Below are 25,509 nucleotides of genomic sequence, written 5' to 3' on the forward strand. Positions count from 1 at the left end.
ATGAAGTGAAGTGGAAGGAAGACAAGGATTTCTGGTCAGATGGGTATCGGGTAATATCAAAAGCAGCAGAAAATGGTATAACAGGTGTAGGATGCGTTATGAATAGGAAGGTAGGGCAGAGGGTGTGTTACTGTGAACAGTTCAGTGATCGGGTTGTTCTAATCAGAATCGACAGCAGACCAACACCGACAACGATAGTTCAGGTATACATGCCGACATCACAAGCTGAAGATGAACAGATAGAGAAAGTGTATGAGGATATTGAAAGGGTAATGCAGTATGTAAAGGGGGACGAAAATCTAATAGTCATGGGCGACTGGAATGCAGTTGTAGGGGAAGGAGTAGAAGAAAAGGTTACAGGAGAATATGGGCTTGGGACGAGGAATGAAAGAGAAGAAAGACTAATTGAGTTCTGTAACAAGTTTCAGCTAGTAATAGCGAATATCCTGTTCAAGAATCACAAGAGGAGGAGGTATACTTGGAAAAGGCCGGGAGATACGGGAAGATTTCAATTAGATTACATCATGGTCAGACAGAGATTCCGAAATCAGATACTGGATTGTAAGGCGTACCCAAGAGCAGATGTAGACTCAGATCACAATATAGTAGTGATGAAGAGTAGGCTGAAGTTCAAGACATTAGTCAGGAAGAATCAATACGCAAAGAAGTGGGATACGGAAGTACTAAGGAATGACGAGATACGTTTGAAGTTCCCTAGCGCTATAGATACAGCAATAAGGAATAGCGCAGTAGGCAGTACAGTTGAAGAGGAATGGACATCTCTAAAAAGGGCCATCACAGAAGTTGGGAAGGAAAACATAGGTACAAAGAAGGTTGCTGCGAAGAAACCATGGGTAACAGAAGAAATACTTCAGTTGGTTGATGAAAGGAGGAAGTACAAACATGTTCCGGGAAAATCAGGAATACAGAAATACAAGTCTCTGAGGAATGAAATAAATAGGAAGTGCAGGGAAGCTAAGACGAAATGGCTGCAGGAAAAATGTGAAGACATCGAAAAAGATATGATTGTCGGAAGGACAGACTCAGCATACAGGAAAGTCAAAACAACCTTTGGTGACATTAAAAGCAACGGTGGTAACATTAAGAGTGCAACGGGAATTCCACTGTTAAATGCAGAGGAGAGAGCAGATAGGTGGAAAAAATACATTGAAAGCCTCTATGAGGGTGAAGATTTGTCTGATGTGATAGAAGAAGAAACAGGCGTCGATTTAGAAGAGATAGGGGATCCAGTATTAGAATCGGAATTTAAAAGAACTTTGGAGGACTTACGGTCAAATAAGGCAGAAGGGATAGATAACATTCCATCAGAATTTCTAAAATCATTGGGGGAAATGGCAACAAAACGACTATTCACGTTGGTGTGTAGAATGTATGAGTCTGGCGACATACCATCTGACTTTCGGAAAAGCATCATCCACACAATTCCGAAGACGGCAAGAGCTGACAAGTGCGAGAATTATCGCACAATCAGCTTAACAGCTCATGCATCGACGCTGCTTACAAGAATAATATACAGAAGAATGGAAAAGAAAATTGGGAATGCGCTAGGTGACGATCAGTTTGGCTTTAGGAAAAGTAAAGGGACGAGAGAGGCAATTCTGACGTTACGGCTAATAATGGAAGCAAGGCTAAAGAAAAATCAAGACACTTTCATAGGATTTGTCGACCTGGAGAAAGCGTTCGACAATATAAAATGGGGCAAGCTGTTCGAGATTCTGAAAAAAGTAGGGGTAAGCTATAGGGAGAGACGGGTCATATACAATATGTACAACAACCAAGAGGGAATAATAAGAGTGGACGATCAAGAACGAAGTGCTCGTATTAAGAAGGGTGTAAGACAAGGCTGTAGCCTTTCACCCCTCTTCAATCTGTACATCGAGGAAGCAATGATGGAAATAAAAGATAGGTTCAGGAGTGGAATTAAAATACAAGGTGAAAGGATATCAATGATACGATTCGCTGATGACATTGCTATCCTGAGTGAAAGTGAAGAAGAATTAAATGATCTGCTGAACGGAATGAACAGTCTAATGAGTACACAGTATGCTTTGAGAGTACATCGGAGAAAGACGAAGGTAATGAGAAGTAGTAGAAATGAGAACAGCGAGAAACTTAACATCAGGATTGATGGTCACGAAGTCAATGAAGTTAAGGAATTCTGCTACCTAGGCAGTAAAATAACCAATGACGGACGGAGCAAGGAGGACATCAAAAGCAGACTCTCTATGGCAAAAAAGGCATTTCTGGCCAAGAGAAGTCTACTAATATCAAATACCGGCCTTAATTTGAGGAGTAAATTTCTGAGGATGTACGTCTATAGTACAGCATTGTATGGTAGTGAAACATGGACTGTGGGAAAACCGGAACAGAAGAGAATCGAAGCTTTTGAGATGTGGTGCTATAGACGAATGTTGAAAATTAGGTGGACTGATAAGGTAAGGAATGAGGAGGTTCTACGCAGAATCGGAGAGGAAAGGTATTAGTGGAAAACACTGATAAGGAGAAGGGACAGGATGATAGGACATCTGCTAAGACAGGAGGGAATGACTTCCATGGTACTAGAGGGAGCTGTAGAGGGCAAAAACTGTAGAGGAAGACAGAGATTGGAATACGTCAAGCAAAAAAAAAAAAAAAAAATTGGTCCCATAAGACCTTACCACAAATTTCCAAATTTTTCTCTCCCCCCCCCCCTCCGCCCCCCCCCCCCCCCATACACACACACGCAATCCCAACCGGTAATCTGATCTCACTGCCACTGATCACACGTAACGAGATGTTTACACCTGTATCTAGATCCACACAATCTTTCTGACTTACGGTCTTATGGCAGCCTGTGTCTTATGGCAGCCTGGGCGCAACGCATTGCCGCTATCATTATGGCGAAAGCTAGACGCAGATTAGACTTGACTGATTCATTAACAACCAGTACTTACCTCTCCCTCCAACAAGTACACATATTTCCAAATATCAAGGAATGAACGTCTCAACCGTCGAACAATATTTCCGTGTGGGTACTTTGTGGTTAACACCTAAATAAAAAAACAGAAAAATAGTATTTCACCTGTATCTCTAGCGAATATCACTCTGCTGTTTTGTCTTCAGTCAGCTCAGTGTTTATGACGTTACATCTCTTGAACTATGTCTCATATAATGATATAATTTTACACGTACATCCATTGGTATGTGTGGTTGCTGCAGGAGAAATGCGTTGGTAATACATATAGCACTAACGAAGTGATAAGCTAAAACGTCGTGCACGATGAGGCAGTTTTTGAAGCATCTCAGTGTCTATGACGTATGTCCTCAACGACGGGCTGTACAAAGACATGTTTTTACAGGTACATTCAGTGGTATACGCGAATCCTCTCTGCAAAATGTGCTATCAATAGAGTACATAGTAAGGGAATAATAAGCTAAAAGGTTTTGCCTGATGTGGCAGTTTTACTGCATGAACAGTGAAAATGTAGTGAGAGATGAATGGTTTTTCTTACACCATTTTGTGGGAGGTGTCAGCTACAAAAAGTCTCGTAAGAATTTGAAATTGTGTTTAAAGTTTGTTCCAAGTCACCAAGTCCTCTCATTCTCATGCATTGGATGAACATAATGTGGCTGTTTGCGCGTCGTGAGCTACCCTTTTTTTTTCACAATCACCTCCACCCTTTGGAGGGGTAGGTGGTTATTACGGCCATATTGGTTCTTTCCAGACAGGAGTGGTATGTGTACTAAGTTTGATTCAAATCGATCCATTGTTTACGAGGAGATATCGAATATAGGACATACATACAAACACAAACTTTTATAATATGTCTCGATTACTAGCAGAACCATCAATTTATTGTTAAAAGTTTTGATGGGAGTTACCTGTAGAAAAGGCTGGGCAGAGTGCTATGCTGCAAATCTAGAATCTTAGGGCATATTCTCTACAGAAGAGCACTTCGCCCAATATCACCAACGTCTTGTTGTGACCATTTTTTGCAGCAGCTGTAGATAAATTGGCATAGTTTACTAGAAAACTACTTTTGCATGCTGCACATTAGTGAAAAAAAGACATAAAAATAGTTTGAATAAATAGTGGAAGACCCCTGCTAACTTTACAAGGAGTTATCACATATGCACAACAAATGCAGAAAAAATACTACCAAACGACCAAGTGAATATGACTAACCCCTCACTGTTTACAGTAAATGATTATATAGTAGACAGTTAAGGAAGAGGAAAATTTAATAGTGATGGGAAACCTGAACTGCATAGTAGAAAAAGCAAGAATAGGAAAAACAGTAGGTGAATATGGACTAGGGGAAAGGAATGAAACAAGAAGCCGCCTGGTAGAATTTTGCACAGAACATAATACCCTTTGTTTAAGAATCATGAAAGAAGGTTTTACGCATGGAAGAGACCTGGAGACACTGGAAGTTTTCAGATTGGTTTTATAATGGTAAGGCAGAAGTTTCGGGACCAGATTTTAAATTGTATGGCGTTTCCAGGGGCCGATGTTGATTCTAACCCCAATGTATTGGTTATGAACTGTAGATTAAAACTAAACAAATAGGAGAAAGATAGGAAATTAAGGAGATGAACCCTGAAAAAGTTAAAAGAACGAAAGGTTTTACAGAATTTTAGAGTGAGCATTAGGCAACGATTGACTGGAACAGGGGATAGGAACATCGTAGAAAACGAATCGCCAGCTTTTAGAGGCGAAATAGTGAAGGGGGCAGAAGATTAAATAAGTAACAAGACAAAGCCTAGCAGATATCCCTGGATACCACAGGAGATTTGGAATTTAGTCGACGAAAGGAGAAAATAAAAACATGCAGCAAATGGAGCTGGTGAGAGGTAATACAAATATGAGAGTGATAGAAAATGCAAAATGGCTAAGCGCTAATCATTTAGAGGCCTTGTAAGGATATAGCAGCATATTTCACTAGGGGAAAGATAGATACCGCCTAGAGGAAAATTAAAGTGCACTTTGGAGAAAAGATAAGCAGGTGTATCAATATCAAGAGTTCAGATGAAAAACCAGTACTAAGCAAAGAAGAGAAGCTGAGAAGCAGGAGGATTGTATAGAGGGTCTCTATAAGAGAGACGAAGTTGAGAGGCAATATTATACAAATGGAAGAGGACGTAGATGAAGATAAGATGGGAGATACCATTCTGCGAGAAGAATTTGACCGAGTACTGAAATATCCAGGTTGAATCAAGGCCCCGGGAGCAGACGACATTCTGTCAGAACTTCTGATAGCTTTGGGATAGCCAGCCATGACAAAAATCTTCCATCCGGTGTGTAAGGTTTATGAGACAGGTGAAATATCATCACACTTCATGAAGAACGTAATAATTCCAATTCCAAAGAAATCCGGTGCTAACAGAAATGAATATTACCGAATTATCAGTTTGATTAATCATTGTTGCAAACTACTAACACGAATTTGTTAGAAAGGAATATAAGAATTGGTAGAACTCGATCTCAGGGAAGACCAATTCAGATCCAGAGAAATGTAGGAACTCGTGAGGCAATACTAATCCTACTTCTTATCTTACAAGGAACGGCTTGATTGCAAGGTCGCAAGTTCTGTATTTAGAAAGGCTAATTTTAAAGTGTCGTGTGAACAATTATGAAAGGAAAATTATTAGCTACCAGTGACGCACGCTATGCGTCAGGAGGGCAACAGAAAATGAGTTTCCGGGAGGTGCAGAGATCAACCTTCTGTAGAATGTATGTAGTACACTTCACAAAATGGACGTCGTCGACATCCAAGAATGTACAAAATAAACCATTAACTTGCACCAGTAATACCGAATGGAAAATGCCACGCCACAGTGATCATAAAGGTTCGCACCATCAAGATCGAAGACGAACTCTTTTGGAGTTACAAACCGTACAGGGCGATCAGCTAGGTATCCATTCTTAAAGAACGCATATCGAATAATATTGGAGTAACAGGGTGATGAGAACTGATGGAATGTGATGGCGTATTACCAAATGCGAAACTTTTTGTCATGAGCTTGTTGTGAAACTGGCTATCCTTTAAGGTGCAGCTGCAGATTGTGGGATAATGTGTTGTATAGGCACGCAGGAAAAAAAAAAAACAACGTCCTGATGCTGAATTTGTCCAAAGATTCCAGGTAGTAAGAACTGCAACGTCACATAATTTTTCAGGAGTGATAGTCTGCCGTAGAGGAGTATGATATTTATACGCAGGCCAGAAATCAAGCAACACCAAGTTATTTTAACCAGCTATTGACCGAAAGCAGTGCTCATGTCATAGTTGTAGTTCTCTTACACCCATTTTGCCACTATTGTTCGCTGTAAAGTAAATATTTGCTGCTGCCCTTGCAAGATCACGCACTCTAGGAAGAATATTAGGAGCCAGAGCACATCCAACTTCTCGCAGACCAATAAGTAACTTTCCACTCAATTTACCGTCCAAATTAACAGTCGGTACAATTATATGGAAATGTGTTAAAGTATTGAGGTTAACTGATATTGATACAGTTTCTTGGTATCTCTAACGTCCATGGTGCATTTAATATGCATTTCCTCTTCAAATCCCGATTGGTCGGAGTTGAAAACAAATTCTTTGGGGTGAATTATGGAATAAGTTTATCTTATCTACAAATTTTGGGTTCGATTCCGCAGTTTGTCATGCATCGGCAAGTTAGCGCTTTGTTTGAAATTTCGTTATCTTACCTCTTCAAATTGTGCAGCACTGTCTGAAGCTATGGAAACATCCAAACCAAAGAAAAATTTGGAGTAGGAATTAAAGTTCAGGGTGAAGAAAAAGCTTTGAAATTTGACGATGACATTAGAATTCTGTCATAGAGAAAAAAGGACTTGGAAGAGAAGTTGATCGTAGTGGTTAGCCTCTTGAAAGGAGGATATAAGATGACCTTCACCAATAGCAAAACAATGCTAATGGAATGTAATCGAATTAGATCAGGTGATGCTGAGTGAGTTAGATTGGGAAACGAGACACTAACAGTAGGAGATGAGTTTTGTTATGTGGGTAGCAAAGTAACTGATTATTCCGAAGTAGAGATAGTATAAAATGCAGACTGGTAATGGCAAGAACAGCGTTCCTAAAGAACACAAATTTATTAACATCGAACGCAACAACAACAACAACAGTAGACAAGCATCCCTACAGATGACCACAAATCCCAGTGTTCTCTTAAGCAGGGATTATATAAAAAATGTACACACACACACACACACACACACACACACACACACACACAGCTACACAGTATTACAAAAACCAGTGAAAATAAAAACCGAGAAAGTGGGCTACAGATAAAAGTGACAGTCTACAAACAGAAAATGGCCCACAAATATTTTGTTACGAAATCACAGTGACTTCATGAAAATGTGGAGGCGTTCATCCTGAACTTTCAACCTGAAGAAAGGTTACACTATTTCCAAAAATGGAATTACTGGAAGCATTTTTACACTTCATTACATAAAAAACTTCAATGAACTTTTTATAAAATTTGTAACCAGTATGTGACAACGAAAAAAATCATGTTACATACGGGGACTCGCAAAGAAGACGCCTTGTTAAAAAGACGAAACGCGTCTGACTGCATGAATGAAACAGAAAATTATCGTGCAGCGTGGAAAAGCCATGATATATTGTAAACTGTTGTTCCGTTTGTCTGTTCCGTTTTACTGTACTAATTGTTAGAAAATAAATCATGTTGTATTACACGTGTACGTTATCTGAAAGAAAAAGTATTCATACGCTTCCACAGACCTGCAGACTGAAGCATAGAGCACCAGGGAATCGAGTTATGATGTACATGTCATGTTCGCGCAATTACTCAGAATTACCCTTTGACAGGTAGGTATATGTACTGTATATTGACACATGGTGTCTGGGGTTCGCGAGTAGCACGAATCGATGCCAACGTCGAAACAGCTAACATCCATTGGTATCACACAAGGCTTCAGCACTTGCCACAGCCTTTCAGATACTCTCTTGGCTAAAATGCTTTGGTTGATCAGGACGGAACGCATATGGACCACTACAATTTATTTGCAGCAAGAGATCGCACAGTATATATTACGCTTTTCACAGACAGTCTTGTGTTCTACAATTGAAATACTTCCCAATCACGTTTAAAGGTGCAAGTATGATAAGCTATCGAAGGAGACTCTCCGTTCAGTAAATACTTGAGTCGTTCAGTGAACTGTCTCCGTTGAAAGTGGCGTAAACATCATGTGTGGCTTACGTCGATGGCTCTGGTTTCAGTGGAGAGCAGAGTGAATTTCCGGTTGGAGAGTCAATCAATCAGCACAAAAATCCACGTACACTGAAGTAACAGAAGTCATGCGGCACCAAATATCGCGCCGGACCACGTTCTGCTCCGCCTAGTGAAGCAACTCGAAGTAGCATGGACTCAACAAGTCGCTGGAAATCCCCTGCAGAAATATTGGGTCCTACTGGCTCTATAGCCGTCCATAATTGCGAAAGTGTTGCCGGTACACAATTTCATACTCGAACTAACCTCTCGATTACGTCTCATAAATGTTGGATGTGATTCATGTGAGGTGGAACGAGTGGACAAATCATTCGCTCGAATTGTCTAGAATGTTCTTCAAACCAATCGCGGGCTGTTTAGGCCTTGTGTCATGACATCGTTGTTTGGTAAAATGAAGTCCATGAATGGCTGCAAATGGTCATAATCACTTCCAGACAATGATCGGTTCAATTGGACCCAGTCCATTGCTTGTAACCACTGCGCACATTACTGTGGAGACACCACCAGCTTGCACACCGGCTTGTTGACAAACGGGGTCCAAGTCTTTTTGGCGGCTGCACTACACTCAAATCCTAACATCAGCTCCCACCGACCGAAATCGGGGCTCATCCGACCAAACCACGGTTTGCCAGTCGTTTAGAGTCAAAACCCACATGGTCACGAGCGCAAGAGAGCCGCTGCATATGATGTCGTGCTGTTAGCAAAGGCACTCACGTCGTTCGTCTCCAGACATATCCTGTGGTTCGCGAGTAGCACGAATCGATGCCAACGCCGAAACAGCTAACATCCACTGGTATCACACAAGGCTTCAGCATTTGCCACAGCCTTTCAAATACTCTCTTGGCTAAAATGCTTTGGTTGATCAGGTCGGAACGCATATGGACCACTACAATTTCACCTAACGGATACTTTCGTCGTACGTTCCACGTTGATTTCCACAATTATTTCACGCGGTGTTGCTTGTCTCTTAGCACTGACAACAACGTGCAAACGTTGCTGCTCTCGGTCGTTAAGTGAAGGCTGTCGGTCACAGCGTTGTCCGTGATGAGAAGTACTGCCTCTCATTTGGTATTCTCGGCACACTCTTGACACTATGGATCTCTCAATATTGAATTCTCTAACGATTTCCGAAATAGAATGTTCTATACATCTATTGGCAACCAGCATTCCGCGTTCGGAGTTTGTAATTTTCATGTGAATGCCCTGAATACAAATGACAACTTTGCCAATTCAATGACCTTTTATACCCTGTGTAAGCGATACTATGGCCATCTGTAACTTGTGCGTATCGCTATCCCACGACTTTTGTCATCTTGGTGTAGTATTTTTACTCCGCCACACTCTCAGAATTTAATAAACTCTGTATCACTGAATTTGTCTCATAAAAATCTGATATTCTGGCACAAGAAACATGGATTTATCAAAGATAACGTACAAGCAAGTTAGCGCTTGTATCTCGGTGGTTAATGAAGTTACGTGAAGTTAGGTAGACTTGTTACTCTTCGTTTTGCGAGACTGTGGTGAAACGAGACAGCAAATTATCTTTAACGGGTAAGTAGCTAGACGCTACACCCTATGTGCTACATGGTCGGCAGGGTCTGGACACTATTTTCTGTCTGTTGCAAATATGATAAGAATGCAACGAACTACGTGTGGGCACTCCCCTGCTCCAGCGTAGTGAAAAATTTGCCACATGTTTCTGACTCCATAATGATGAACTTTGTTTCTGTAGTAACTGAGCTAGTTGCCTTGATTTAATGAGCCGACTGCTGTATCACACAAACGCCGCTGTAATAATCTTATATTTCAATAAGGTGATTCTAAGAGAGTATTCCATAAGATGCAGTGTCCTCCATATGGGGAATAGTTAATACGCCGATAACTTGAAGGTAACGGTCACCACAATATGGGAACACACATTAAAACACGAAAGTGAGGGGACGGACTCTAGAGATAACTGCACATCACAGTATTGCATATACACCGAAACACACGCAGGTTGACACTTCCCATCTGGCTCGTATTATCTGCACACGCACCTATGCCAGTACCAAACCGTGATGTATGACTGACACTCCATAACATTAATAGCGTGCTTCCGGGTATTTTGTCGAGTCGATATTTCCATTTTCTCCACAACATTTCGAAGACCGACCCAGCCGTCTTCTTCATGTCCAGTGAGCTCTGTTGTTATGTGAATACTCTGCTGGGCTTCAACCAGACTGTGAGCCACTGTTGGTCATTAGCTGCTATTTACAGCCGAGCTCGATATCCGACGCCCACTACGCCCATCGGTGCTATTTTGCTCTACAGAGCGTTCATTTATATTCCTTGGAAATTCCTCGAAGTTTTCCAACTCTGGAGGATTTGTTGGCCATCGAGATTTTAATAAATTACGTGCTGGACACCAAGCGTTATTCAAATTAAAGCCGCATTCCTTGTCGATTAGGTTTGTTAACATCTATGTTTCGATACACTTCTCAATTATGCTGTTCAAGAAACTTGGCGTTGGCACCCGATACTGATCTCATTTCACAGTCTGGCTGGAGTCCAGTCTTCGAATACACATAACAGCAAATCTCGCAGCACCTAAAGGCGACGGCTCGGACGGGAGTCGAAAAGTTGGACATAAAATGAAACAACGAAGCAGAACACACGGAAATACACTATTAATAAGTCACGCCGAGAAAACACTCTCCATAATACCTTCCTACATCGCTTCAGTGGCCACTAATAATGTTGCTTGCACCAATCAGAGCGACGCCTCGTATTCAGTCTGGAGGTCCAGCTCTTCCACTGCACTGGAATGGTGAAGTCTGTGACGCAAGCCCGAGACCGGACTATCAGCATGAGTGCAGCTAGAGTGGAGCCTTCTATTCGCCCTGGCACTAGGAGGAGGGAGGATGGTGGGGCCGTCGCCCTGGCCGCCTTTCACCATCAGGAACGGTGGCCGGTACTCATTTTGACAGGAGAGTGAGTGGACCTAGAGCCGTCATGGAGGGATTAGAATAAGGAAAGATCTGGAATCGGGCGTCGCGGAGGTTGAATGCCATCCAGAGGAGATGGACTCAGATGACCGTTAGGGGAAAATGGCCACCCAGCGCTGTGCCCGCACGGCGAGAGCACCCCCGTCTCGTGTCTCGTGACTACGGAGGCCAATGGTGTTTCATGTGTCCGCTATGTAGGCGGCCATCCAGCGCACATTGGCGAATGCTAGGGCTGCTTGATAACTAGATCGCTTGTCACCTGGTTCCTGTCTTTGGTCGCGTCTTGGATTTGTCTCTCTGTTGCTCTGGGTCTTGTCCCCATCGTTGTGGCGGAGGCTTCTCTTAGCGCCTCGTTGTCATATAGGTTGCCTGTCCTTGTGCTGGTGAGCCACAGTCTGTCTGTCGCGTTTCACTCACCTACTCTTAGCTTGAGTTACTCCTCTACAGGCGGCCTCTGCAGGCTGGCGGCTTTCTGCATTTCTCCCTTTTCTTCTGGATCTCCGACGTGCCCACCGTTATCCCCGCTCCCACGCAGTATACCACCACGGCTCAAGTCTAGTGTCCCATCCAACAGAACAACCGTGGGCACTCTTCTACAATGTAGCTCATAAAAATAACAGAGAACCGAAGTGTCCGGGCTGCTTCAGAGTCTATGTTTCCTTTTTCACTGTTTTTCCGTTGGCTCAGTTGCTCGAACTCACTGAATTCTCTCTAGATCTTTGGACGGATATAGGGGATAGAGGGGATTCTGTATTAGAATCAGAATTTAAGAGACCTTTGGGGGACTTAAGATGAAATAAGGCAGAAGGGATGGATAAAATTCCACCAGAATTTCTAAAGTTATTGGGGAAGTGGCAACAAAACGACTGTTCACCCTGATGTGTAAGATGAATCGTCTGGTGACATACCATCTCACTTTAGGAAAAGTATCATCCACACAATTCCGAATACTCGAGAGCTGACAACTGCGAGAATTATTGCACAATTAGCTTAACAGCTCATGAATCCAGGTTACTTACAATACACAGAACAATGAGAAAGAAAACTGAAGATGTGTTAGATAACGATCAGTTTGTTTTTAGGAAAAATAAACGCACGAGACAGGCAATTCTGACGTTGCTGTTGATAACGAAAGCAAGATTAAAGAAAAATCAAGACACGTTCATAGGAACTGTCAATTTGAAAAAAGCGTCCGATAATGTAAAATGGTACAAGATGTTCGAAATTTGTAGAAAAATAGTGGTTAGCTATAGGGATAGATGAGTAATATACAATACGTACAAGACCCAAGAGGGAATAATAAGAGTGGACGGTCAAGAACGAAGTGCTCGGATTGAAAGGGGTGTGAGACAGGGATGTAGTCTTTCGGCCCTACTGTTCAATCAGAAGCAATGACGGAAATAAAAGAAAGGTTCAGGCATGCAACTAAAATTCAAGGTGAAAGGATATCAATGATACAATGCGCTGATGACATAGCTATCCTGCCTGAAAGTGAAGAAGAATTGCACTATCTGCTGAATGGAATGAACAGTCTGCAGAGTATAGAATAATGATTCAGAGTAAACCGAAGAAAGGCGAAAGTAATGAGAAGTAGCAGAAATGAGAACAGCGAGAAACTCAATATAAAAATTGTCACGAAGTAAATGAAGTTATGGAATTCTGCTGCCTAGGCAGTAAAATAACCAATGACGGATGGGGTAAGGAGGACATCAAAAGCAAACTAGCACTGGCAAAAAGGACATTATTGGCCAAGAGAAGTCTACTAGTATCAAACATACACCTTATTTTGATCAAGAAATTTCTAAGAATGTACGTCTGGAGCGCAGCATTACATAGTAGTGAAACATTGAGTGTGGTAAAATAGGAACGTAAGAGAATCGAAGCACTTGAGTTGTAGTGCTGCAGACGAAAGTTGAAAATTAGGTGGATTGATAAGGTAAGGAATGAGGAGGTTCTGCGCAGAATCGGCAAGGAAAGGAATATGTGGAAAACACTGTTAAGGAGAAGGGACAGGATGTTAAGAAAACTGATGATTCAATAATACCCATGGTTCAGCAGGAGCCAGTGGTATACACCGGTAAACAGAAACTTTGAGACCACAACCCAGCACGAAGCTGAACGCCGCCTGGTGACGTTGGAAGCATGCGACGCGCTAAGGGAAGTGCACAGGTGGACTAGAGACGAATGGGGACTCATTCTAGCAGCGACATGGCTTGAAAATGAGAAAATTCACCGACATAAGCGACTTCGACAAAAGGCAGACTGATATGGCCAAGCATCTAGGAACGAGCATCTCGGAAACAGCGTATATCGACGGTTCTTCACGTTCTGCAGTCGTGAGGGTTAACGAAAAGACTTTGATGGGCGGTGAAACCAGTAGTTGGGGACCAGGTGTTGAAGGTCCACTCCTGATTGCACAGCGTGGATGTAGGAGGCTTTCCTACTCTGTAAAGCAGGATAGGTGTCGATCTGTGGCAGATCTGACGACAGAGTACAATGCTGGTGCAGGCGTAAGTGTTTCAGAGCACAGTGTTCAGTGAATATTTTTGAACACGGTGCCCCGCAGCAGATGCTCCAACGTGTTCCCATGTTGACCCAGCGACATCATCCAATGCGATTTTAATAAGGGCCAGATCACAGTTTCCACCGCGGATCTATGGAAACTTGCCTCCTAGTCGGATGAATAACGCTTGCTGTTACCCCACGTTGACAATCGTGTCCAAATGCGCCAGCGTCCAACTGAACGACTTCTCTAAACATGTGAACGACTTCTCTAAGCATGTACCGCCCTGCGGACGCTTGTCAATGTGGGCAGTAGTATTATGCACTGCAGCACATCGGAAGAATTCTCCAGTCGGACCACAAAAAGGCTAATATCCTCCTGTTTCAAAAGACAGGCTGAAAAGTGGGGTAGCAACTACCTCATTCACCTTTCTCAGTACCTTTTAAGTTGTTCTCAAAAATTGTGGCATGCGAACATATTCGCGCTCTTTTTGACACCCAACTCACATCTTACTCCCGCAACCTCCCCTACCTGTAACTCGCTCACACCCAGTAGTCCATGGCTGAAAGTCGCTAATACCCATTCACTCTCAGTTGCACATTCTCACTCATTCAATGAGATCAACTCGTAATTATTTCTTTGTGTCTCTCTGTCACTGTCTTCTGTCTCACAGTGACAACGTCTTCCTTCTCTGCTACAATTTCTGCCTCCTCTCACTGTCGCTGCCTTCCTCTTGCTCTCTCTTACTGCTACTGTCTTATTCATTCCTTCCCACGGCTACTGCCTCCTTCCAATGTCACTCTCTCTCTTCCTCATTGTCACTGTCACATATTCTGTCTCTCATTATCACTGACTCTTACCCACTTCCACTTCCTGCTTCTGTTTATTTTTCTTCCACTGGCACTGTGTCGTTCTCTCTTTTCCTATGGCTGTTCTGTCACTGTCAACAATGTTCCACTGTCATTGTGTCCCTCTCTCTCACATTTCTATTGTCCCCGTCACTCTCTTTATAGCAAGTCACTGTCTACTAACATTCGGCATTTATTACTTTTCCGTCTCTTTCCCAGTGCCACTGTCTCCTTCTGTCTCAGCATAAAAAGCGCTAATATGTTCGGTAGCAAAACTTTTTGGGAAAATTTTTGAAACTGCTAAGGAGGGTAGGATGAGGCAGCTGGTGCCCCACATTTCAGTCAGTCTTTTGAAACAGGATGATAGTCGCCCTTTTTGTGATCCGATTGGAGTATTTTTCCGCTGGTTTGTTCCTTTTTTCTGTGACAATGCGACATGTCATTGATACGAAAAGAATTGTTTGGGGCAGTGCAATTACGATTCTTTACTTGTGTGAAATTGGTATATCGCAAGACAAATTTTACGTCTCAGATTGGATTTTTCGTGCAGAAAATTGTTTGATATGCTTTAACACTTCAATATAGGGCTCCAAGAACTGTTCTGATGATAGAGGAGACACTTTATAGCGTATTTCTTTGTGCTACATCACTTTATAAACTACGTTTTCGCTTCGCACCGGATTTTAAGTGCGTATTTTACGTGTAAAAGAATGGTTAATTTGAACTTCTGTATCTAGGAGACGGATAATGATATCAAGAACATTTTCAAGGTTTTTTGAGGTCGGGATCTTAGGACTATATCGTAAAAATTTCAGATATTTGCTGGGTACAGCCGTCTTGAAATCTGCGACTCGATTTTGGTACCCAAAAACCATGTTTCCTCAGGAGTCACCATAAGCCTCGTAAGGTGTATCATAGGCCACATATAGTGAAAAAAGAATCAACCGATTTGCTTTATCTACCTAAAACGGAGGAAGGTTGTAACACTCAAAATTTGACTTTGTAGTGTAGGATAGTTACACTAAGACTATCCTCGTGTTAGGTATAAAAACGGTTCATAGCGCAAGGGCTATCCAACACGCCTGCCCTACCTTTCTGTCACCAATATAATCAAGGTATGAGTCTCGGAAAAATTCCGGTTTGTGCGTTATATTTTCGTACATATTAGGTACTTCATAGTGTCGCATGCGTACCGATAAGCCCTGAGCTTCGGTAGGTCGTGCAATAGTAATCGAATACGCCATGACAGCTGTGGACTGAACAGTATATTGGATCAGCTCCATCCACTCATGCATATCTACCCTGACGGCGGCATCAGCTTGCAGCAGAATAACTGTCCGTGTCACAAGACCAGAATAGTGCTATAGTGGTGCGGCGGCAGTGAACTCATGTTGATGTGTTGGCCACCAAATTCGCCTGATGTGAACCCGATGGAACGCATCTGTGATGCTATCGGTCACCAACTCCGCGTCCACGAGCAACCAGCCAGTAATTTACGGTAAGTGTTTGATATGCGGGTAGACATGAGGTGCCGCGACTCCTCTTATACCTGGAAAGTACTCGCAAAATCCAATCCAATCAGCTACCCTGCTGTACTGCGTTCCTCAGAGGGATCGACACGCCATTAAGTAGGTGGCTATAATGTTTGGGCTCACAGAATCTTCGATGGTTTTTATAGGAAATTTATATCGCACAGTATACATGTGTAGTTGAAGATCAAATTTTTTCATATGAATTTCTATCTTTACCCTGCATAAAACCTCTGCTTGTAGTAGGTTTTGTAAGAATTTTCTATGTAATAGCAAGACTGCAACAAGGCGTCTTTACATGTAATCAACTGATGTATCCTACCTCTGTAAGAAATCTTACTAAGGAATATAGTGATACTTAGATTTTAGCCATATGCGATGATACTCGGATGCACACGTGATTGTCTCCTCTTGCTTGTTAGGTGCAGTGGACGCAGTTCGGGTCACCCGACATCGGGAGTTAGTCTGAACGGCTTCTTCTTATCGATAGATTTTTTACTTTTTCAACAGACAGGTTACATTACCGTCACTCGACTCTAAGGCCTACCTGTGGTACTGAAAGGCTACACAGCATTCATGTACATAAGAAGAAAACACATCGTGTGCTATTGTTACACTGTAATACGATTTCTTCTCTTCACATTCATAAATGTAGTACGGGAAAAATGATTTGAGCCACTGACACCCGTAAGGGCCCAAAGCATAGAATCAAAGTTTTGAGAAAAATAGATGTTTGTGAAAAAGAAATTTGTAGGCAAAGTACCAGTTCCATAGCTTTGATTTGTTTTTTAACTAAGTCTCAGCGTCCTGTATTTGCTACGAAAAAAATAATTTCCGCTTTTGATACTATGCAACTTCAGTTCATATTTAGGGTTATTACCATTATTATTATTGTCATTATTATTTTCACAAAATTTTTATACTCAGGCTAGTGGCAACAATATCTTTTTGACTCTTGTGTAGTTTGCAATTAAAGTGAAACTAGAATCGGAGCATAGAGAACACATAATACATGCACCACTCATTCAATTACAACCAATCCCAATACTTCTTGGTTCTCGTTATCGTCATTTTCATGAAGCACTTTCTCTGGCTTGAGGTTCAGATAAAACTGTCGGTTCACTTTAAGATTGAAATCTAGTAGTTTTGTTGAGTCTACGTATTGCAAGTTTGATGTAGTCGTTTTGTCAAGACTTTGTGTCTCAACATTGATACTTGCTTTTCACCTAAGTATTTGGGCACTAGACTTTGCAAGGCATCTGCGAACTGTGTGGAAGTGAAATGCTGTGGTCTCGATGTGAATGGAAGAAAATGGAAGCCTCCCACGAGTGAAAAATGTGAAACCTAAAACTGCGGTCCGTGACAACTTGTTGTTCTGAAATATACATTGTTACCAAGAACACCTAGTTTTGGTTTTGTAGTGACATGGGTAACACTTCTATTATGAAATTCTCAGCCTCCATTTTACGGACTACAAATATGAAACCATGGAAGGTGAGGTTATGATGGTGTATTCGTTCAAGGCCTTCCAGCTTTTATGAAGAAATGGGCGTTAGTGTAGCCAGTGAGCGCTCTTACAGAAATGGAAATCTGTGCTTTGGGCCCGGATGGAAGTGAATATTAGAGAACTCGGCGAGACAGCTTTTTCGCAAATGTTCATATATATGATGTAGGGGTACAGAGCTCTTAAACCGGATTCACCGTAAGATGAACAGATTTCAGGAGCGTGCATACAAGCTGCAGTCTCAAGATTGGCTACAATGTGCTTTAATCCCTTATGGTTCTCAGCGCCTCATTTGTTTTTGTTTACAATAAGCTTCTGTGCAACCTGTTACCGGCTTAGTGTTATACTCAAAGTCTTTGCTGCCGTTATACGAATACATCCGGAGATGGAGAAAAGTACACCCTGCCTCACCGCCGTCTACTTAAAATCGGTTTTGCTGTTCGATAAACAGATTTTCAAGTGGTAATATACTTGTTTCTTTCAGAGTCTGACTGTTGTGATTTTCAATATTTCCATTCATCTCTTCCCCTCTTTGCATACTCTCAATCTTCCTGGTTGATCCGACCTGATATTGTTTGCACGTTCATTATCTTTATTCCTTATTATGGCCTACAAATATCTCATCGACAATTGTCACAGAGAAATCATAGATTTCCAATTTCGTACCTACAAAGAGCACTGCAATTTGTTCTACGTTCAGCTGTGCCTGTTTGACCGTTCTAGTTCGTAATTCCATACCAAATTTTTACCAGATATTCGAATAGCAACAGCTGTCTCCATTCACGACTCATTAACAGAGAAGACACGCCTTTTTACATTTCATACAGTGCACAATAACAACTGATCTTCAAAGAGAATTTATAGTAACTTGTTGCTTTTATTCCACTGACCGAGACAAATTGGAATGGTTTATTTTTTCTGAATTCAGAACAAAAGGTAATTAGATATAGTGTTGCAACCTTCTCTATGTCATACTCCATAGTCTAATAATTGTAATTTATAGTAGAATAAGACACTCTAATTCAGCCTGTGATTAACAGTTTTGTACTAAAATTCAGAAAAATATAAAAAACACATAGTGTTGAATTACCTTGTATTAAATTACCGGTAGTCCATTTAAACATAAGTTTGTCGTAGGAGGCACACGATGCTGTGAAAGAAAGGACGCCATCAGCACTTAGTCTTAGTCCTAATTATGTCTCTGCAGTTCGTATAGTACATCCATGTGGCAACTGACTGTTAACGAAGTTCCATGTGTATGGCGCCAGTTCGATCAGTCACATCTTGTGTTCAGACTTTTGCAAGACGGTGCGGTCGCTGCGGATTATCAGAACATACGTATGCTACTCGAGCGCCGTTGAAGTGGACATCTCAGTTTCGGCAATGGCAACATCATGACCTCTGCAGCTCGACTGAACGGGAAGAACACGCAGATGATGGCTGAGAAACATTGATTTTTTCAGCAGTTGATGTGTAACTTCGTCCCGAAATCCAGAATTTAATTCTGGGGCGGTGACCTAATTAGAAAGATTCAAACTGGTCGTGATTTCTACAGGAGAAGCATAACAACTGGTTCTGCGGCCTCTAACGATCGATATTCTATAAAAAGTCAGATCTTATGTTACTCGGTAACCGATGAAAAATGTTTTTAAAGGTAAACAGTGAGTTGCATTTCGATCCCAGTTGATGATGATGTTGAATTAGAGCACTTAATAGCATTGTTATCAGTGCCCGTTCAGAGCATGAATTTTACTTTATGAGTTTAGTGAAACAAAATCACTGTTCACAATTAATCTTACTGAGTACAGCTTGTCCTTCTGTCACGCTCATCTTGATGTTTCTAGTGGATCTCTACTTGAGTTCGTATTTCAGGAACAATAAAACATCGAGGCGTAAGGACAGTTGAGACAGTGTCCGCACATTCTGTAAGTCCCGGATTCAAATCACATCCAACCAAAAAGGTACAGCGTTTCTATCTCATCCCCATCCTTCCCCAATCAAAGTTTTTTCTGCTGTTTTCAATGACATTGTTTTCACGGAATGTGAAACCACATTCTTCCTCCATCCTCCCATATCTTTAAGTACTTTGAGGACACAGACATGAGGAAACTACAACTTCTTCGTTTTCCAGCTTTGATTCAACATTTCACTGCTATTGTGGCAATATCAAGAGCTTCATTTTAACTTTAGTTCTACAATGGGTTGTTTATGAAGATCTATACATTAGTTGGTAAAGGCCTTCTTTGTTCATAGTTAGTCATTTCCGTTTCGAGTTGTTGTTAAAATACTACCCTGTCTTTGAAGACTGTATTTGCGTCCCAGTTTCCAGTTTTTTCGAGCGTGTTCTTACTTCTTTGTTGTTTGGTTCTCGTGCGGTGGTAAACTATTCCACCAAATACAAAATTCAGACTGTTTTCCCTTTCTTATCAATATTTTCCGTATTTTTCATCCTCTGTCCCTCCTCAAATTTATTAGTCTCTCATTTTATATTTTGATCAGATTTATGTTCATATTTCTCTAATTAACGTCTTTTCCACAGTCTTCACTAGGGTGTCCTTGTTATTTCCGTTTTCAGTATTACTATGGCTGCTGATACTCCTGTTATGACTCAGCTACAAATAGATCTCTGTTTATGTTAACGAGAGAAAGATGGGTCGTAATCAGTACATAGTGACATAATGAATAATTTATTTTGATTGACATACGTGGGTATTTACGTATGTGAATAAGGTGTATGCGATAGAAATGAATATTTTATTCTTTAACCTTAAGATGACGTATCATTTTCAGTTCAGTGAAGATCAGTTTACTTGTATAATTTATCTCCTTTTCTCTCTCGATAGCCTAAAAGAATATGATACTTGTTTGTAGTTACTATAATGTGACATAATTAGTTGTTATCACCTATCATTTGCTTTTAACGTTCTTATGCAATGTATTACAATCATCAGATGTTTCACGTGTGTAGTAAGGTACTGGCTCCACTCTACGAACACCAAACTCTAACAAGAAAATTGAAAAGTCAGAATACAATTTGATAACATGCAAATAAAGACGTCTTTGGTCTGACCAGTGAATAAATAAGCATTGAAACAAATGCATAAAATAAATCTAGTTCGTTACCTGCATTCACGTTATTTCAGTCAAAGTAATAAGCATACATAACCTTCAGTATTTCTCTCTAATTTGATGACTGAAAAAATTTGGAGATCTGTAGATATTTCAATATAAAAATCATAGTTCTGAGCAATTAAAAGTAATGAAGAATGTATTTGGAGGGTAGAAGTCACATACAGGTAAATATGGGAAGATTTAAACATGTGATTCTTTGACTAGTGACCCTGCATTTTTACCTGCTTCTGTTTAACTACTATTTGATCATCAGTCAAAATAAATCTTATCATCAATTGTAGAAGAAGGGTCTATATTCTATACCTAATTCAGGCTAAGCAAAGTCAGTAAATAAATTTCTCTTTGTTTGACAAACTTTAGAAGAGCGAGTGAATGTCTAGTATTGACATTCTGAACATAATATGGTTGCAGAATTTCGATTAATTGATTTTACAAGACCGAAATTTGAATCTTAAGCTACAATGGCTAATCCATTATTTGACACATGCTCTGACCCAAATGGATATTATTCTTTCTACATTATTTGTTTGTAGTCTTTTATGATTTTTCTCAGTGAATTCTTCTATGCCTTGTATAATTATAATTCGTGTAAGAGTTCGTGAAGCTTGCACTTTCAGTAACATGTGGTCTCTGTAATTAAAACTCAATTTCCTTTTGTAACATGACTAACAATATATAACAATTTATGGCGAATAGTTTAGAGGCTACCTTAACACAAGCCCACATTTGCACATATATTTCTCAAGACCACAGTCTCCCCTTTTCTAACAAACTGACTCGTGTATGCTGCCAACAGGAGTATATTATTCCTGCAGTACATTACCTAAGCTTGTCACTGAACAAGATTGTGGGATGCATAACAGACAGAACAAAGACTACGTCTGTTGTGCATAATCAGAGGTCTAGAGGGACAGATTTTCAGATTCAGGACATGATTTTGATAGTAAATTCATGTTAACATCGAATCTTTTCAAGAAATTATATCTGTACATCGAAATAATGCTGAGTTCAAATCAGAATAGTGTCTTAGTTATATGGGTTTAAATACTTTTTCTAAAGGAGTCTGACTAATTTCAGCGCAGCTCAGGGCAGTGACATTCAAACAGAATCCTGGATAAAAGCTTCACCATCTTATTATCATTTCTCTAAGTTTCGATTTGGAACATAGTAAAATATGGTCACTACAAGTCAGATACACAATAATAATCACAACGTTTTGACACTTTCGCTGTGATTAATACAATTCAAGATTGTTTTCCTCTTTTGTTTACTGATACAAGTTTAATCTTTATTTTAATGTAAAAAAGTACCATTTAACCAACTACATTTATTAAAGAATAATGTGTTCCCCTTTATACTGCTCTATAATGTTCTTTTGTACACTATTGCCAATTAGACTCTGTAGCCATTTTCAGTTGATTCATTATTACCATATGGTAATTTATCATACTGCATGCCATAGCATAGATGACATCTGACTGTGACACCACTATTTAATTATTCCAGTCACTCTTTGTGATAAAAGTATTTCTTTGCCAACATCCCATTACACTCTTAAATTTTATTCCAGTAAGTTCTAAATTTTTCACTCATTGTATACATTAATCTCCCCTTCCTTCACAATTACTGTTCCACTGAACTCCACTTCTCTAACAATGACCTAAAAATAGTGACTGCCATCACTCGAGTCAGTCGACTCACAGACGAAAATAAATAACAGTAATAAATTAAATTATAAAAGCAAATGTGCTCGATTGAAAAACCCACATTACCAATAAAACAGTGCCTGACGGAAGTCCAGGTGGCTACTACAGAATCCGGCCATGATAGATACGGTAATCATACAAGGGGAAAAGTTTCAATTCCAATGTCAAAAAAATCGAGCTGTAACCATTAAACTTGTTTGTAACACTCAATGCAGTGCTTGACGTATTTTACAGTCACTTGAGTCTACCATTTTAACGATATTTCTTGTTATTAGATCTACTTATGAGTTTTGTCAGTAATTACTTTTTATGGAACTGTAATATAATGCTGGTACTTTTAAGAAATAATTATGTCAAAGCCATTTAGTAAAGATGCTTGCAAGTAAGGGAAATTCGCACTGCCAGGAGCCCAAAGAGTATCGTTTCATGTAACAATAACGTTGTTGGCGTGAGCACAAACATAGTAGGAGAAGCAAAGGAGAGAGTTGCGAATCACCTGTAGTGGGATGACAAAGTGAAGTGTTGATGCGGTAAGGGCAAATGGAGATTGTTATGAAGGTTTTTTTTAATATGTGGGAAGGCAAAATATATAAGTGAGCGAGCACGTGTATGGGCACAACATACGGTTATAAGAAGATCTGGTAATTCTGGAAGATTACCATGTGGCCCAAGATTACTCAAGTTGGTACCTAATCTAGCAGATCCTCTTACCAATAATTTATACCATAAAAAGTATTATGTCACCCCATAAGCAACTTGTCGCAACGTAAGGTTAAGGCAGTTATTTTATAAATGTTCACAAGGCTAGCTAGAGTAGTAGTTGATTTTTTTTTTTCAAATTATAGTGCTGTTCACTCAAGTCATAAACTTAGAGAGGACAACTAATTGACCCAAGTCATTCGCCATCACCAGGGTCCCATCCTTTCACCAAAATTTCCGAGAAAGGCGCAAGTGAAAGAAATAACTAAAAGAAGAAAAACTGATTTAATTTTACAGTTAACTTTCATTGAAATAGTTATTGGAATCAAAGGCGGAATTAATTTTAGTTATTCATTCAGTGTTGCATTACTACTGCAGATAATCAGTCATACCAAATGTTGCTTAAAAGCGATTTATATTTCAATGACAAAAGCAACTTTGTGATTTTATACTGTGTTTTGCAAGTGATTTCATGTGCTTATATCCTCGTTGGATTAGTATTGCTAAATGCTTGTTGCTACTTAAACCTAACTAACCTAAGGACAGCACACAACACCCAGTCATCACGACCTGCTTCTCCGAAGCAATTTGGAAACGATCGTATTATCAGCCGATGGTTTCCAAACGTTTGGCCGGCAGGACCACCTGATATCACCCCCTGTCATTTCTGGTTTTGGGGCTACCTGAGGACAGGGTTTATCAGAGGAAGATTCACACATGTGCTGATCTAAAGCGCAGTATATCAAGAGAGCTAGCCAGTATACCTACGGACATGCTTCGTTCTACTGTGCAGAATGTAATCCTCCTCTTTCAGGCTCTTCTGGAGACTGATGGGCGCAATTTTGACCCCTTTTGTAGCAGTAAATGTACCGGGTGTAATGGTATGATGTGCCGTAGCAGCCCATTGAAAGTGTTTCAATTGAACTGAATCTGTATTATTTCTGTTCCACATGATCTTGACATTAATGCTATCAAGTTTGGTACTCGTAAGGTAAATAGTTTCCGTGTTATAACGTTTTAAATAGGAAAAGTTTAATTATAACCACTCGGTATTTGAATGTTTAATTGCATATATTAATGTAACCCTGTGTATTTGACGTAAGTAAATCGTTACCTAACAAACAAATGTGAGAGGAGCTCATTCTACTGCGAAATTAATGAAGGTTTTAACTCACATCATTACATATAAATGCTAAAGATACGGTTTAGCAACCATTCACAATAATAAGCTAATGCCTTGGCAAAACTGAATAAGAATGTGGTATGTGACTAAAATGATCGCATATCTAGATGAAACAATTATATTCTGGTAAGTTGTACAGTAATTGCCAAGGGTTACTGTATAAAGATAGGAAGCGCTTCAATAGGGTGCAAGTTAGCATCTGTGACCGAGTTGAAAGCATGTTGAACTTGTAACTGAAAATAAGCCTTCAGAGTGGAGGTAGAATTTACTGAATATCCTTAAAAATAACTAGATTTTTCCCTACAATTAGCGTAGCTGTTGTGACTGGATCTCGTCACACCCATGATCTGCAGATAGAGTCTGAAGCAGCTGCGAAATCGGTTATTGTCTATGTACCAATAACGTGCGTCTACATCTATGTTCAAACCAGGTATATGACAGCCTCTCGTCTTCGAAGTCTTGGAGAACCTTGCCGGGGAAGTAGGTCTATAAAGTCACAGAAATCCGAAAACTTTCTGCAGACTCGGGTCCCTAAATATTGATAGTTCCGATCAGTAAAATGTTGGCTTAAAAGATGCTACACTTCCGCCCTCACTCTCGTTTCAGGTAGCCAGCCACTGTGGTCCGACGGTTCTAGGGGCTTAAATCCGGAACCGCGCGGCTGCTACGGTCGCAGGTTCAAATCCTCCCTCGGGAATGTATGTGTATGATGTTCTTAGGTTGGTTAGGTTTAAGTAGTTCTAATTCCAGGGGACTGATGACCTCAGATGTTAAGTCCCACAGTGCTTGGAGCCATTTCGTTTCATGTAGTAAATCAGTTAGAAAATTCGTTATACTTGGCTCTCCAAAACAGTGTACTAGTCTTCGCCCTCCAGATCTATGTTTGTGTGCTGGTCTCTAAGCGTGGACCTCTGGAAGCGCAGCTGTGCTTCTTACTCCCACTTCTAAGTTATTCAGGAAATGGAAATGAGCGTTTGGCGTCATTGGCCGGGAGGCCCCTCGCGGGGCAGGTCCGGCCGCCATACCGCAGGTCTTATTACATTCGGCGCCACAGTGGGCGACCTGCACGCCGGATGGGGATGAAATGATGATGAACACAACACCCAGTCCCTGAGCGGAGAAAATCTCCGACCCAGCC

The sequence above is a fragment of the Schistocerca piceifrons genome, chromosome 6, assembly GCF_021461385.2.
Source record: "Schistocerca piceifrons isolate TAMUIC-IGC-003096 chromosome 6, iqSchPice1.1, whole genome shotgun sequence".
NCBI classification, from domain to species: Eukaryota; Metazoa; Arthropoda; class Insecta; order Orthoptera; family Acrididae; genus Schistocerca; species Schistocerca piceifrons.